The 17,736-nt window shown below is 47.1% G+C and overlaps 1 long non-coding RNA gene across 1 annotated transcript in view; it reads left to right on the forward strand.

The window, feature by feature from the left end:
* LOC138262127 (uncharacterized) overlaps positions 1 to 17,736 on the forward strand; it is a 204,367-nt gene that overhangs the window by 14,460 nt on the left and 172,171 nt on the right. The gene's annotated exons all lie outside the window — the stretch shown is intronic.

The following is a 17,736-nucleotide window of genomic DNA, read 5'->3' on the forward strand; positions in this document are numbered from 1 at the left end:
GGGTGGGGGACACAACAGGGAGCCCCTTCCATGGCCACGAAAGGGGTGAAAAGCGGACTGCTGGGGGCGAGGGGCAGCAGAAAGACCAAGGGACCAAGCACTAGCCCGGGAATCCTTGAATCTCTCCAAGGCCGAGTCCGCTTTGTCTCCAAAGAGACGGGAGCCATAAAAGGGCATGTCCATGAAAGACTGTTGGACATCCCCCAAAAAACAGAAGTACACAACTGGGCGTGGCGTCTCAAGTCTACTGTCATAGCAACCGATAAGCCCAGAGAGCCTGTTGTGTCCAGCGCACATCGGATCTTGAACTTCACTGCATCTCTCCCATCCTTGACAGCTTGGGAGATGATAGCACAGGCCTCCTCTGGTATCTGCAGCAGGACTTGCGCAACCGTATCCCACAGTGAGTGGGTATAGCAGTCCAAAAGGTATGCAGTGTTTAAGGACTGTAGCGCAAGACTGGAGGAAGAAAACAACTTCTTCCCAAATTGTACCAGCCTTTTTGATTCCCTATCCGGGGGTGCGAAAGGGAATGCGCCCGAGGAAGAGGAAGCCTGGATGACAAGACTCTCAGGCGTTGGGTGTTGGGACAGGTATTTAGGTTTGTTCAGAGCAGGACGATGGAGGGGTGCGATAGTCGTATAGTCCTATTCACAGGAGCCCCTGTGTTGGGTTTGGACCAAGTACCCAAAAGGATATCGGTGAGGGCTTCATTGAAAGGTAAAAAGGGCTCAGATGTGGAAGCCCCTTGCTGAAGCACCTCCGTCAGGAGGTTGGACCTGACCTCTACAGTAGGTAGCTCAAGGCCAAGAACCTCGGCCACCCTACTGACCACCATAGCATAGGTCGCTCCCTCCCCTGTAGCGATGGTAGGAGGAGACAGCATGCCAGCATCTGGAGAAGTGTCCAGTCCACTGGCCTTGCACAATACCTGTGCCCAGTCCAAAGACGGGTCATCCTGGTATTCATAAGGGTCCAGGGGCCCCTCCAACCCTTCCCCGAATTTGTACCCATAGGAAAAAGGGTCCAAATCCAACCTGGGGTGAGTAGGCCCCATTGAAGACACAAGTGGCATCGGGCAAAGCCGCTCCAACTCTGAGTCGTCGGGGATAAGGATCAGGTCGACGTCGGGAGCATCGACAATCGACCCGGCGCTGGGGAAGGTCTCAGTGGTGTGACCGGCGCTGGTGTGGATCCGCAAGTGGATTTGGAGGGGACCTCGGTGGCTGGAGCCGAAGCCACCGGTGCGGAACCCGAAGGCCCCTCAACCGAACCCCTTGGGCCGAAGGCGCCCTATCGGGGTCGGTCCGCCCAAAGATGAGGCGCATGGCCTCATAGAATTCCTTAAGCTGGGCGGGGGTTGCTCTGGCTCCTAGAAACTCAGGGAAGCGCAGAGCGGACCCAGAAGCAGGCTCGAGGACAGAGGCCTTGAGCATCGACGCTCCTCCCGCGTCAGCCAGGCTACAGGGCGAAGTCGAAGTGCGATGAGACCGCTTCGACTTCTTCTTTTTCTTACCTGTGCCCGAAGATTTTGAGGAAGACGAGTGGTGGTGGCTCTGCGAACGGTCTCGGGTCCTTCCTCTCGAGGGGGACCTGGGCCTACTCACAGTTGAGCACCAGGCCACCATAAGCTTGAGGGAACGCTCCCTCAAGGCCTTCGAGTGCATGGCCCAGCACTCAAAGCACAACTTCGGGTTGTGGTCGTGCTCCAGACACCACAGACAAACCAGATGGAGATCTGTCTCCGACATCATGCGGTGACAGTCCTTGCACAGCTTGAACCCAGTCTTCCGGTACATCCTCGACGCACCAAAAACTCCACTTCAAAACTCGACAAAACAGTCAAAATAAGTCATAAAGAGACCAAAGTAGCTCTCTCCAGATCAGCGCGTGGTGCAGAAAGAAAAAAACTGATGTCACTGCACTGAGGCGGCACCTATGTACTACTCCTGACATTATCACGCCGACTACGACTCCACCAACGCCGCGGAGTCGGAAGATGCCGCCTACCGACGTGCAAGGGTATTGCTAAAAAAAAAATCTCAGGATCTAGTCTGACGCCTGGGGCAAATTTTAAGGTAAGGAATCTGCAACTAGAGGTCTCTATCAGATGTCCCTCCTGCAGATAGAGTCTGGCCTATTGTGATGCTTTAAAGTGGAAGAAGCAGAGGATAACAATTGCAACATAAAGTACCTACGAGCCCTTGAACCTTCATTTCTAGTTTCTGGTGGATTTCAATGGACTTGGTTGTGCACACCTAGTGTAAGTGGGTAAATACACCAGTCTAATTATTTGACGAACTGCCTCATGTGATGAAACATCCTAAAGATAAGATAATGCACACTCCCAGTCTGTAGGTTCTTAGATATTCCTAATACACAATTCCTTACTCTGTTGGTCACGATTGCCCCGTGATCCTTAGTGTTATTTCAGTGCCTTATTCTTTCATGGTTTAGAGTTCTGCTCTGTCCTTGAACTCATTTAGAAGGACTCATCATGATCAGAAAACTCTACCCTCACAATATTGCTCTTAATTTGTGTTGGTGGGAGAGAGTCCCCTTGCAAAGATCATGGAACCACCTACCACTTTTGCTGAGGAGGCCCCCTAGAGCTCAGGGGCTGGCCGCGCCACTGGGGCTGCAGGGCTTATGTTACGCCACTGGGTGCCCTCCAAGATGGTAACACAAAACAGACTTCTCCTCCAGGACATTGTGATTTAGCGATTTGCAAAAAAAAAAGTGAAATAAGCAATTTTGTAAAAATCCTGCAATGTCTACAAAAGTGCTTGTATAATCTGATTTTTTTTAAAAAAGAGGGGGTTGACACCCTTTTAACTGGCTCTGCTGCTGCGGCAGGTAAAAGAGAGCGATACAAAGGTCTAGCAGGTAGCAGAGGTGAAAAAGTCCTCTGTTGCCTGCCTGTGACTTGCAGATCCTCCTCCCTGTGCAATTACCCTGCAACTCCCCTGACATGTTGCAGTGTGACCCCTGCGGCCTCTGCGGGCTCCTGGACATCATTGCTGACCCCAACCCAGCAGAGATGCGGTCATGTGAGGGTGAGAAACTGGTGCTCATTTTGCCTGTATCCGGTGTGGTTGCTGTGGAGTGTGAAGAACTGATACAGGCAGTCCATTACAGCCTCCAGGAACGTGGGTGGGGGTCACTGATTGTGGCACTCACCTGTATGAGAAACAAGCTGACTGAGTGAGCCCCTTAGGGAGAAAGTGAGTGCATGAGGAAACTGAATGTTCCTGTCGTGTGGGGGAGGGGCTACTGATGGTTGTTGTCACTTGGGAGTGGGACAAGCTGATCGTGGTAGCCTCCTTGGGAGGTGCAGTGGTGCAGAAGGACTCATACCACACTATGCCTCACACAGAACTGGCTTCATTCCGCCTCACTGCCTTCTGTTTCCTGCTGAAAGAGCTGCCCCTATTCCCCTTCCTTGGTCCCTCTCCCTCACGTGCCCCCTGTCTCCTGTTCAACCTGCATTTCTCCTTCCTTTTTTTATATTTCATTTTTAGAGTTGAGCGCAAAGCACTGTCCGTGGTGTAATCTCTTTATGGGTTTTTAACCTCACCCATCAGTCTGGTTGGTTCGTGGGCTTGGCTTTTAAAATTCGCTTGATTTCATTAGTGAAAGGAATGCATACGTCATGCCTTTTTGGATGTTTAGCCCTCCTCGAGCGCGCTGGCCAACTACTGAAAACATAAACAGTGTTTTCCGTTTGGTTTCTGGACTACTTTTCTCTTTATTTCACAGGCAGCGTGATCTCGCTGGGCAGTAGTCGAGCGCTTTGCATGACATCGACCCTGTTACATGGCTAATTGCACTTTTGCCAGTTAGATGGATAATTGCACTTTTGCCGTTATGTTTCACTGCAAGCTTATTTTTGTTTCCTTTTGTGTGTCTCCGTCACGCTTCATGGTGGCCCTGGGCTCGCTGATCTGAAACTGTTTTACTTTTCAGTTTATGTGGCAAGAAAAGTCAGGTTAGGAGTTTAAAATATGAAAAGCTGTAACTCGGGCAAATGCGAGACCAGTTGCATTGCACATGTTTGTACAGTGCTAACTGCAAGGAATACAGATTATCTGATGCCAGAAATACCAGGATCCATATTGTAATTTATGCCCTCCCCTTTTTCTGAGACTCTGTGCTGCCAGAGCAGGAGTGTAACAAAGGCCCCTGCAGTCCCCTCGGTGCGGAGGGGGGGAATGGGAGGGGGTGCCGAGCTCCAGCTGCACCTGGCACAGTACACTGTGCACCAGCAGCAGGTACCTGACTGGGTCCAAGGGGAAGGGGGCCCCTACAGGCACTTTGCGGGGGGCCCTTTTAAGTTTCCTTACGCCACTGTGCTAGAGAATCTGCGAGGTTACAGATTGAGAAATAGTACAGTTTCCCTCAGTGACAAAGCCCAGGTGATGCTGTATTTATGTGGCAGGCACATGTTTCTGCCTACCACAAAAGTACAGCGAATTCTGAGGTATGGGACCCTAAATTTCGCTTTTTATGGTAGCAAAATTTGCCACCCAGAGCAGCAAAATCCTGGGGGTATGACAATACCATAGGACAATGGCATATATGACCCTAAACTGTATGTTATTTTGATAATTTTATAGCACAATTCTAATTTATTATGACATGTTTACTTCTATTCTTGATATGTTTGTAGTTACTCTTATATGACTGTAATTAGCAGACAATCTATCATAACATTAAATAAAACAAGTATTTGCAATGCAATAGGCCTTGCATTTTTTTAGTTAGAGCTATTGGCATTGTAAATTCATAACTGGACTTTTCTTGCCACATAAATTGGTCAACCCTGGCTCATCATTTCTTCTTTTCCTGCCATATAATTCCAGTGGCCCAGCATTTAACTAAAGCACTTCCATTTACCATCTTCCTCTATGTTAAAACATATACAATTATCATATAATCCTTTATCAGAAATAAACTTTTGGCATTAGAGTGTAATACTCAAAACACCATAAAAAAAATATAATTTGGAACGGATTCGAGGGCGAGAGGAAAGAGAGAGTCAGGAGTAAAGATGAAGAGGACCAGTGGCGTAGTAACAGTGTCATGGGCCCTGGAGTAAGAAAGGAAAATGGTTCATTGCAATTTCAGTAGGAAAATACAGCAGTAACTAGAGTTGAGTGAGGTCAATAGGTCTCTGGGCCCTGGTGCCACTGCACTTGTTGCTTCGTTGAAAACTAGGCCTCAGGAGAGAAAGCGGATGGGGCAGAAAAAGAGAAGCAAAAGGAATACAACAGACAAAAGGAAGAAAGAGAAGGGGTTGCAAAGAAATGAAAGAAGGGAAAGAAAGAATGAGAAAATGAAAACGCAACTAAGGGAAGAAATAGAGCAAACAAGTGATGCAAAAGAAAAAAGGGAAGGAAGGCAGCAGACGAAAGATAAAGAGGAACAAATAATGAAAGAGGTGTGAAAAGAAAGTGAAAAATTAATATTAGAGAAAAAAGAGAGATCATGAGAGAAACGAGCAGCGAAAGAACCATGGCATGTATGTACTGACACATTTCCCAACAACACAGAATGGGAAAACCATTTGACACTTCGGTCCGACAAATAACTTGTGGCTTCCACATACATATGGGAAAAAGAGGGATTTATAGAAAAATGTGAATTGACAGATAAAGATAAGAAAAACACCAAAGAAAGGAAGAAAGAAAGATCCAAAAAAAGTGGAAGGACGCATATCGAGTAAAAGGAAAGAGCAAATAAAAAAGACAAAGAAAGATTTGAGGGAAGAGGAAAATATAGTGAAAGAATGAACGCCTTATGAAGAAAAAAGAGAGGAATGAAACAAGGAAAGATGGATTTTAAGAGCTGGAAAGGGAAAAGCGGGGGAGAAAGAAAACATTGAGAGTACAAAGAGTAAAGGAAAGAACGGAGGGAGATAGCTGAAACAGACCCTTCCAAATAAAGATGGCAGCTGAGAATAGATTTATTTGGCTCCCCCATGTCTGCAAACAGAAGTCAGAGTGTGGAACAGCAGGGGACACTGTAATACAGCAGGAGTAGCACTAGCAGAGTTGTATGTGAACCCAATACAGCAATATTGGGGCGCTTTAGATCAGAATTGGGAGTATAGACAGATCGTGTCCTGGCCCAGTGCTTGAATAACAGAAAGGCAGTGGGTGAGGAATGAGAAACAGAGTGCTGTGTAATTCCTGGTAGTGGAATAATGGGGTGCTGCAGGTTAGGGTTGAGGTGCACTGACAGAGTTGTATGTGGGCTGCAGTACTGGAATAGTAATGGGCACACAAGATCAGAAGTGAGGTATGTTAATGGAGCTATGTGTGGAACCTAGTATTGGCGTGCCAGTGTTGGTGAGTGTTAACCTTGAGGTGCCCTGGTGAACCTGCAAGTGGGGCCCATTATGGGAGTGTCATTGCCTTGGAACCACAAAAGCAAGGAGTCCTGAAGGGCGTGTGTGAGACTTAGTTCAGAGAAGAAATGTTCACTGAATGTTAGAATTGATGGATTCTGGATGAGCTGTGGTGGTTCCCATCAACAGTGATGTTGGATGCTAGACTTGAGGTGCACTGGCTGAGCTGTCTTTTGCTCTTTTGGGTCCAGTATTGGCTTGGCAGTGGGAATTAATTTTAGAATTGAGTTGCTGTGATGGAACTGTATTTCAGCGGGGTCCCAGTATGGGAAAGGAAGTGACCTCGCTGGGATAGAACTGAGGTGCGCTGATGGAGCTGAGCCCGAGGTCCTAGTACTGGAACAGCAGAGTGTACTGAGTGTAAGAACTGAGTTGCTCTGGCAGACGGCGTGTATGCCGTTCTGGCACGGGCACAGCTGAGGGTTTGGAGTGTGTGAACTGAGGTGCACTGATGGAGCTGCACCTGAGGTACTAGTACTGGAGAAGCGGAGTGTACTGACTGCGAGAACTGAGGTGATCTGGCAGACAGCGTGTGTGAGGTTCCGTGCACTGGTACGGCTGAGGGGCTTAGAGGGTGTGAACTGAGGTGCACTAATGGAGCTGTGAGTGGGATCCCAGTGTGGAGCAGAAGTGGACACTATCTCTAAGTATTGCAGCACCTTAGTAGAGCTAGGTGCCTAGGCTATAAGCAATTACAAGGGATCCTCTACCCTTGCTCTCAACACAGGCAGGCACACTTGGTAAAGAAAATCCAGGCCAAGGAAGGGTGGGAGCCAGGCAGCTGAGTGAGGGCGCAGAGTGCCCACAAAGACCAAATGTGACCAAGATAACTGTCTGATTTACAGCCTTGTTTACCACTAAGCTCACAGTAAGAATGCTCTGCAAATGTAAAGGGAAGCTTTCCTGGACAGGAGCAGGAAACAAAGTAAAAAAAAAAGTCCCCTACAGACCAGATAAACATGACAAAGCGTAATTATACAGTAGTTGGTCCCCGCTCCCAAACAGAAGAAGGCGGGACAAAGAGGCTTGACTGACCACTAGCAAACAAGGAGTTTTATGTGACAGACACTAACAAATTAAATAGCTGGAGGCCCACAGAAGAAGTATACTTACAAGTATACAAGAGGTTGTACGCTTACACTCAACCTAAAAAGCCTTACATTTTTAGATAATCATTAATGTTGTTCTTGTATATCAATGTGATGAATAAAATCCCTAGCTGAGGTAGCAATTGACACATCCGCACTATTTCTTGAATTCTCAAAAGTTCCTCTTTATTTTTGTCTCAGAATGAAGGCCCCTAATTTAAGGAATCTGTAAACTGCAATTCAAGTGCTCATTTGTGACATTCTTAGTGTGCCTTGGGCATGGAGATACCCTAAGTTAGCCACTTCACCCCAAAGTCTCAAGTGAGTGACTCGTTTTGACTCTCTGGAGGGCGGGTCCTCCCCCATTGTGTAAATTAAACTCTTTAGCTCAAGTACAAAAGACAGATTTTGGTTGCTATCTGTTACATTATGAAAAATGAAACTATATCTAATTTCAGCTTCAACTCATTTACTTTGGAAGAAAAACTATATTTGTTAACTTGTAGTTCTTAATGTATGGTATTGTGACTTCATGGTGCTGTGCATGACAGATGTTATTATTTCAGAACTTGGCAGGAAACGGTTTATACTGCTGTGACGTCTGACACTCAGATATTTCAACAGGGGGGTTCATTAGCCAGATGAGTTATCTTACCAGCCTAAGAAGCTAATTATCCACTAGAAACAAAATTGAAATTAGTTTTATGTTGCATAACATATCAGAGCTGGGAAAAGCATATATTCAGATCTGATTCATAGACCTGCAATGCCTCTAGGGATGAGCTACCATGAATACTTTAGTTTATTTTATTTCCTTTGATTTATTTGCAACACAGACTTTAAAAATTATTTTCAATTTGACAGTGTTGTGTGTGTGTGCGTAGCTTCAGTGTTGTGTGGATGAGAATGTGTGTCTGTATAATGCATGTGTGTAATAAATGGGTAAATTGAATGTTGCCATTGATCAAATGCAGCTGTACAAAAATGTGTGGGCCAAGATCATAGTGCAGACAGCCTAGAGAAGTGGACCTTCAGATTAGTAAACATTTTAAACCACTGGCATATTGTTCCTCATCTTGGTGTACGATCTTTTGAAGTTACAAACAATCCAATTAATAGGCCTTATGTGTTACCTGAATAGAGTACATAAGCATAAAAATTACCCTTACCCTTCTCCTTATGCCAGCAGTCTCCCCACCAAGATTGGCTGGGCAGTTCAGCATATGTTCTTCTGTTCGTCCATCACAGGAAGTCCTGAGGAAGGCTCTTGTTGAGACTAAACGGATGCCGAAACAGGGGTGTTGTGTGATTTTTTAGTGACCCACACAAATAAGATGGCCTCTTGTTTAACTTTGGTCCTTTGGTGTTAAATAACTTCAGTTCTACATACACAAAATCATCGGTTGCCTGGGTGAGGTGGTACTCAAACTTGAGAAGTCTAGGTGTTTATATACATTTATAAAATCAAATGAATCAAATCAAATGAAAAACAGATTTATAGAGCACAGCTAGTCAACTGCGCGGGTATTCAGGAACTGAGCGCAGAGCTGCTGATGGGTTTGGTCAAACATCCAGGTTTTGAATCATTTCCTGAATTCCAGGAGGGAGGATGAGGTCTGCACGTGAAGGGGAAGGTCATACCAGGATTTCACAGTGAGGTAGGAGAAGGACAGGGAGGTGGAGAGCAGGACTCTGGAGAGTTGGTGGAAGTACAGGTGGTGGTTGAGGTATGTAGATCCTTGGTTGCGAAAGGCTTTGTAGGTGTGGATCAGCATCCTGAATTGGCACATCTTCTGAACAGGGAGTCAGTGGAGCTTGTTGAGGTGGAGGTTGATGTGGGTCCATTTGGGGAGGTCGAGGATGAGTCTGGCTGCTGTGTTCTGTATGGTCTGCAGATTCTTCAGGAGCTGCATGGTGATTCCTATGTAGAGTGCGTTGCCGTAGTCCAGCCGGTTGGTGAATAGCGCTTGAGTGACGGTTCGTCTGGGGTCGACTGGGAGCCATTTGAAGATGTTATGGAGCATGCAAAGAGTTAAGAAGCAGGTGTAAGAAATTGCATTGATCTGTTTTTTCATGGTGAGCTTGCTGTCCAGGATGACGCCAAGGTTGCAATGCATGCATGGTCTGTTGGGGTGGTTGCTGGTTCAAGTTCTGAAGGCCACCAGGATTTGTTCAATGTGGTGGTGTTGTTCCTGAAGATCAGCATTCTGTTTTGTCTGTGTTGATTTTTAGGCAGTTGTCTTTCATACAGTTGGCGATGCCTGTCAGGCACCTGCAGAAGTAGGACTTTGTGGTGGAGAGGTCTTCGTAAAGATAGAGGATCAGCTGGGTGTTGTCTGCATAGGATATGATATTAATTTCATGTGATCTGATGATGTTGGCCAAGGGGATCATGTAGATGTTGAACAGAGTGGGGCTGAGGGACAAGCCCGAGGGACGATGTGGATGATGTCCTTGGGTTTCAAGATGAAAGGTGGTAGGTGGATTCTCTGTGTTCTTCCAGTGACGAAGGAGTCAATCCACTTCAGGGTGTTTCCTTGAAGGTGTTTTCTTAGATTCTGAAGTGAAGAAGCCTTTTGATAAGGGCTTGGTGGGATTTTGGGAAACTGGCACCCTTCTGCAGTGCCCTCCTCCCACTTCCAAATTGCAAAGGTATTCATACAATTGGCAACACCTTTAGCTGCCACTATAAGTCCCTAGTAAATGGTACTTAAGTACCGAAGGCTTGGGGTACTAAGGGTAGGCCGCTGAAGGCAAAAGCACAGATTGTGCCACCCTCAAGTGCAATGCATTCAGATACACCCAGCACTGTCATTGCTGGCTGAGTGTCCTGGTGCAATCCTAAAAAGCCAACTTGACATGGCACACAGTCTGTGTGCCATGTCCTCTACACACTACATGCACTATATACGTAAGTCACCCCTCTGGTAGGCCTTCCAGCCCTAAGGCAGGGGGCACTATACTGTATGTGTGGGCATAGATGCATGAGCAATTTGCCGCGACTTTGCCCTTGCCAACCCTGGGACATAGTAAGTGAACAGAGCAGCCATTTTAAATGCATGTGCTGGACACTGGTCATTACGAGTTTCTCAGCTGCATGATGGCTACTCTGAACCCTGAGTTGCTTGGCATAAAACAATTCAGAATGATAAATCCAAACTGGTACCAGTATTGGATTTATTACAAAATGTACCCACGGGTCCTCTTAGAGGTGCCCCCTGCAGAAGATAAACACCCTGGTATGGTTGCTGGCCAGTCACAACCAGCCTGCCACCAACAGACAAGATTCTAGAACCCTGGAGTGAGAGATCCTGCTCTCTGGGTCCCAGAACAAATCCCTTCCTGGGCAGAGGTGCTACCACACCTCCCCCCATGAATGTGCACTGCCCTGCTAGCAAGCTTCAAAGGGCTTACCACCCTTGAAGCTCGACCCCAAGCCTGCTGCTAGCAGCAGATGACTGCCCCCGTTACAAACTCCCATTTTTGGCAGGAGCATCAGCGGGAAAACACACAAAGGACAGGAGTGGTCAGCCCCAGCTTTGCATCACTCCTAAGGTGTTGCATGCGAGGTGACCCCTCCATTTCATTTTCCTCCATCTTGCACAGAAGGGAAATAGCAAATAAGGTGTAGGGAAGTGACCTCTGCCCACAGGAAGTAGTCAATTAGTGGATGTAGCCACCCTAAATACAGTATTTAGTGGGCATCTGAAGACCAGATAATCAAATTCCAAGGACAAAAATGGACCCAAGGCTTGAGAACTGAAGTCCTGCTGCACCAAGAAAAGGGGCCAAACCCTATCTCCTGCACCAAGGACTCGACAATCACTACTAAGGGGTTGCTTGGACATTAGACAGACTCTACAAAACCCCAGAAGACCTCCATACTTCGAAAATCTCCAAAGATCTCCCTCCAGAGTGAAGGCATCACTCTCCTGCAACCAAAGTCCTAGTGAAGGCCACTTCACTGATTGGCTGCTGACCAAGGAACCGGACGCCGCAGCCAGACCAAACTTCACCCGACAGACCGTGAGGACAAACCCTGCAGGTGTGCGAAGTTTGGTGTCACTGTGCTCTCCAGTGGCCAAATCATGCAATAGCCCCAAGTACTGATCACCCAGAAGGACAGTCCATTTTGGACTGTGAAAGGACCAGGAGGAAGCACCAGTTGAGGGACTTCGGATACAACCAGGACCTCCCACCAGTTTGTCCATGCTGTCATGCAAGTGACCCTCAAAGTGACCTACCTCCTGCTTCCAAGGGCACCTTTGCGCACAGTTTCTGGCTCACCGATTCGCTCTGCCCCCGGCTGCCCTGTGCCCTGCAACGAAGATCCCGCTGTGCCCTAAGGGTCCCCCACCCCTTGTGACCTCAACACTCCAAGGGGACCCCCCAGACTTACCTTTAAGTCCACCTGTGCAGTGCTTTTCCAAGTGGTCACATGCAGTGGCCTTGCACCACCTCCAACAACTTTCTACAGCTGCTCCCGCCGAAACTGTGAACTGCCCGAACTTCTCCAGCTGGTTCATAGTGCCCACTAATGAAGTGCGAAAGGAGACATTGGTAAACACATTTTATGTGCATTTTTTTACAGTATTTCTCCATTGATTCCTATTGTGCGTAATTACGCACGAAAGGGGGGACGGAGCTTACCGAGCCGAAAGATGGCCGCGCCTTAGCGGAGCTCTGTCGGCTACCATAAAATCCTTCATAATCCTGTGGACCATACCTGTGCTTTCATACCCACTGGGGGAGCGACCGAATTGGCCGTCCGGGGGCTCTTAAGGTGCCCGGTGTGGGTGTCAAGTGAGGAGGGTCGGATCGCGTGGGCCGGAGCCGGTCAGCTGGGGCCTAGAAGTGGTGAGGCTCGCAGGCACAGGACAGGAGGACCCCCGGGGCTGTCCCTGGGACGGTATCGGGTGCGCGGCGGGGGGCGGCCCGATCGGCTCGGCGTGGCTGCGGGAGGCTCCGGGCGGCTCAGAAGGCGCACGGGCGCGCTCTCCTCATAAATCGTGTGCGCAGCGGATCCAGACAGAAAAGAAGGAGCTTTGAGGTGATCCTAAGCGACGCAACAGGAGCAGGCAGGAGCCCACCGCTGTCGAGAACGATGTGATCAGACTGGTCTGCACAGAACTGGAGGGGCCGCGGTTGGGCCAGGAGTGGTGCCTTGGCAGTGACTGATGCGGCGCATTGGGCGCATACATAATAAATGTAAGACGACTGCTATGGGTGCTGATTGTGGCGTGCTGGCTGGTGTCGGGCCGAGGTTGGTCCGCAGCGTTCCTGGAAACCAGCTGGGAGGCACCGCCCAGGGAGAGATGTGCCCTGGTTGAGCGAGATCGAAGTTAAACATCAGATTGGTGGCACTGACTCTTTGTGTGGGGCCCTTGGTGATAAGCGATCAGGGTGCTGTTGATACTGGAACCCATAGCACACATAATCGCAGTGACGAAGGGCAGACCACGCGGTAAAGTCATTCACTCCTACCAAAGTGGGAAAACATGACAAAGCTCAACCTAAACTACACTTTGAGAGACGTAAAACTATGAGTCAGACTGGGGAAGGAGCGGAAGCTAGATTAGAGGGGTCCCCTGAGATCCCAACTTAAGATGAGCATGAACTGCGCCATATCCTAACAGCTATGCATCAAAGTCTAACCCAAATAGACGGCAAAATTGACTCTCTATCATATCGCGTGGATAGAATGTCGGAAAGACTAGATAAGCAAACGGAACGTTTGGACCAGGTGGAAAGGCGCGTATCGGCAGTGGAGGATGGACAAACTGCTCTACGATCTGGGCAACTAAAAGTGAACATGGAACTGGACATCCTTAAACATAAAATGGATGACTTGGAGTCTCGTTCTCAGAGAAACAACCTTCGAATCGTGGGACTTGCGGAGCCTACATCGATCGTAAATATGGAGAAATTTGTTGAGAGCCTGCTGATATAGCTGTTGGGACAGGACATCTTCTCAGCGTTCTTCGTGGTGGAGCGAGCACATAGGTCGCTAGCGGCCCGGCCTCTGCCGGGGGCTCCACCTCGCCTGGTGATAGCGAGACTGTTGAACTACAGGGACCGTGATGCTGCTTTGAAATGGGCACGTGAGTTGAAAACATTGCGGTACGAGGGAATGACTCTCTCGTTGTACCCTGACTTTACACTACAGGTACAGGAAGCGAGGAAACAATTTCTGCCAGGAAAGAAACAGCTGAGAGCTCTGCAACTAGACTATAGAATGTTATACCCAGCTAAACTGAGAGTATATGTAGATAGTAACACAATATTCTTTACTGACCATTAAAAGTTGGAACAATTTGTCAATCGTAAATTGGCATATAAAAAAACGCTCCTGGTGCTGAACCGACAAATGTCTAGTCAAAGTGCAGTTGCTAGTTATAACAGCTCTCTCTGTAGAAATCTGTCAAGAACACCAGAATGGAGAAGGTTATGCACATCATAGTCATAAATCAGAAATATGTGAATATCACCCATAATGAGAAGGTCTAGGTCTTCTGGACCTGGAGGTAAATCATGTGTATTACACACTGGGTATGACGTGCCCAGAGATATAGGGATGGTCTTTTGGAAAAGTATATTGGTAGCCAAGTTAGCATAACTATTGTTAAGACAAAGCAACATCCGCCTTTGTGTGTGTTCCACTTATGGAAATGTTTGGGTTAGTATTAAGTACGGTAGCTCGCGGAGGATTTCAAAAGTTACTAACAGATGGGCAGTTTGGGGTTTAGCCTATTGTGGGAGGTGAGTTGGGGGGGAGGGATGAAGTTGCAGTAACAGTGTGGTGGAAATGTAGGATAAGACAAAGCAGACAAAACGCAGACAAGTACTATACACAAACAGCTTTAGAAAATCAACCTAGAGAAATAGATGGCCCCGGTATGTACGTCTACTGACACACAAAACGATCATCACAAACTTAGGTTGGTCACCTGGAATGTGAGAGGTCTCAATGACACACGCAAAATCCGGGGTAGGGTGGCATATCTACTCAGACATAAGGTTGATATTGCAATATTGCAGGATACACATTTGGCCCCAAATAGTCCCATGCTCAACCCTCGCAGAATGAAAGGACAGTTCTTAGCTGCAGGTTTCACGTCTCACTCTAGGGTTGTTTTGTTGTGAGCATCCCGTGTATCGGCCATTGAGTTCGAGAGCGTAGTAGTTGACCCCGGAGGACAATACGTGGTAGCAAGGTGTAGGGATAGGGCTCTCACTTTTATATTAATAGGAATATATGGGCCGAACTACGGCGACCCACAGTTTTACAGAGATCTAGCGGCACGGGCAAAGAAATGGAGAGACGTTCCACAACTTTGGTGTGGAGACTCTAATTGCACATTGTCTCCAGCATTGGATAGATCAGGGGGCGGGACCAGGGGCCCTGTTGCTGCAGCACGCGCAATACTAGACATAATGATGGTCTCGGGCTGGTAGGTGTTTGGAGATATAGGCATCCAGAAAAGGCAGGTTATACTCATTACTCATCAGCACATGACTTATATACACGCATAGATCTTTGGCTAGTTTCCTGCAGCATATCACACAGGGTGATGCCTGAGGCGCCTTGGTCACGTACTTATTCGGATCACTCACCGGTCCCGATATTATTGGCAGTGGGTCATGTTCCACTGCCACTGTTCTCCTGGCGATTTCCACCATATTCGCTAACACTGTGTTTAGGGAGGAACTGGCCAATGCAATCAAAGAATTCTTCCAACTAAATAAAGGAACAGTTGCCAGGGTGGGTACAATCTGGGAGGTATTTAAAGTATACATAAGAGGAATCACCATGTCCAAACACGCGGGAGTACTCCGATCAATACGCGGACGACTACAATCACTCGAAGGAGACCTATCCTAATTAGAACAGGAACATTGTAAAACTGCTGATACAAGCACACTGGGTCATATTCGTGTCAAGGTACAGGAGTACCAGGAGACAGCTCTATCGGAAATTCGTCGTATGGGGAAGTATGCCGTGGCCCGGACATACGGTGAGGGGGATAGACCTGGCAAAGTCCTAGCAAACTTAATCCGCCCCAGTTGTAGCGCTAATCTAATTAATATAACAGCAGCAACAGATGGCAGAATACTCAACAACCCCGAAGATATACCTGCGAGATTTCGTGAATACTACCAAACACTTTACACCTCAAGGCGAGACTCAGAACCTAACACCATACAAGAATATCTCACCCACATAGTGTTACCGAAACTCTCTGAGAGTGACAGAGAGGCCCTGGGAGCACCGTTCACTCTGGCTGAGATAGCAAGTGCACTAAGTAGCATGGTTGAGGGTAGGGCCCCGGGTCCTGATGGCCTGACTGTATATTTCTACAAAGCATATAAAACACTAATACTTCCACATCTGAAAGAGGTGTTCGAGGAGATGATTGTGGATGGTTGCATGCCTCCATCGATGAGGGAAGCCATAATAGTTACACTACTTAAACCAGGGAAGCCAAAAGAACAATGCTCCTTCTATAGACCACTATCGTTACTGAATGTTGACATCAAAATATACGCCAAAATCTTACCGGAACGACTGGCTAAAGTACTGCCCCTACTGGTAAAACCTGAACAGGCAGGATTCGTCCCCGGTCGCAATCTAACCATGAACCTACACACATTATTTGGCACAATACAAAACATAAACCTCGATGCGCAAGCAGTAGCAGTCTTTTTAGATGTGGAAAAAGCATTCGATTCAGTGAAGTGGGACTTTCTATGGGCAGCACTATGACAGCTTGGTGTTGGGGACACTTTCCTACACTTGATAGCCACATTATACAGGGATCCCCTGGCCAGAGTACGGATCAACGATACGGTGACGGAGACACTGACCATCACCAGAGGCACTAGACAGGAATGCCCGCTTTCCCCTTTACTATATGCGCTGGTGGCAGAGCCATTGGCTTGCGCTCTGAGGGAATGCCATGGGCATCGGGCCTAGAATTCAAGCACTACAAAGTAGTAGTCTCAGCATATGCAGATGATACTTTGCTGTATATCAAAGATCCAAAACATAATGCAGCACCGTTGCTTCAAGAAATAGTAAGATACAGAACATTTTCTGGCCTTAAAGTTAATTGGGGTAAATCCTTGATGTTCCCACTGACTCCCTCCACAATGCAGACAGAGGTGGGCTTCCCGCTTAGATGGGAGACTGGGTCAGTTAGGTATCTGGGCATTAAGGTGCACACTGATCCTAGCATTATTGTGATGGATAATTATGAAACAGCGATAACTAAATTAGCTACAGATGTCGAGAGATGGATACGTCTCCCACTGTCCCTATTGGGTAGAATAGCATTGATGAAAATGGTGGTGTTGCCGATTTCTTACATATGGCATGGGTGTGTGGAAATGTACAAATTTTTGGGAGAGCAATATTTGATGAGCTGATAGCCATAACTAGTATACAAATAGACGCTGAGCCACTCTTGGCTCTTATGGGTTGGGATGCCCATCTACCAAAATCTATTCGCAAATTGGTGGCAATGGGTCTGTTGCTAGCTAAGCGCGGAATCGCAATGCAGTGGGACCGGGGACCGATCCCTAAAATAGATGAATCACATAGAGATATGACTTATTGCAACACACAAACAGACACTTACAGTGAATTACTTCCTCCCTCAAACAAACCAGCAAAATTCTGGGAAATATACAGACAGTACCTTATAGGGAAATAAACGGGAGAAACGGAGGGCGAGACTACTGATTGATAAGCAAAACACAATCACAGTTAGATTTGTGGTTCAAGACTGCCAAGGACCTGTACATATAACAGCAAAACTCTGTACTGATGCACTCCAGAAGAAGAAAATGCCTACTGAAATGATGTAATATGATGTTTGAATTGTATTAGTCTGCAAATACATATTCTTACTGTACTGCTTCATTTGTTTGAATAAAAGCATAAAGAAAAAGAAAAAAAAAAATTACGCACAAAAATACTATTTTTATTAAAGTTCAAAAATTCATAACGTAAAAAGTAACCGATTTTGATGCTCTTAGTCTTAAAAAAATGTGAAAATTGGTCTCGAGTTGTTCTTTTGAGTGTGTGTCTTGCTTTATTGATTCTGTGAGTACAACAAATGCTTTGCACTTCTCCAAGATTAGCCTAACTGCTTGACCAAGCTACCATACAAATTAGAGCATTAGGTGGTCTAGTTTTTACCTCTGTAATCCAATGTGTTGTTCCTTGGATCTTCTGCA

Source organism: Pleurodeles waltl, chromosome 10 (assembly GCF_031143425.1).
Source record: "Pleurodeles waltl isolate 20211129_DDA chromosome 10, aPleWal1.hap1.20221129, whole genome shotgun sequence".
Classification (NCBI taxonomy): domain Eukaryota; kingdom Metazoa; phylum Chordata; class Amphibia; order Caudata; family Salamandridae; genus Pleurodeles; species Pleurodeles waltl.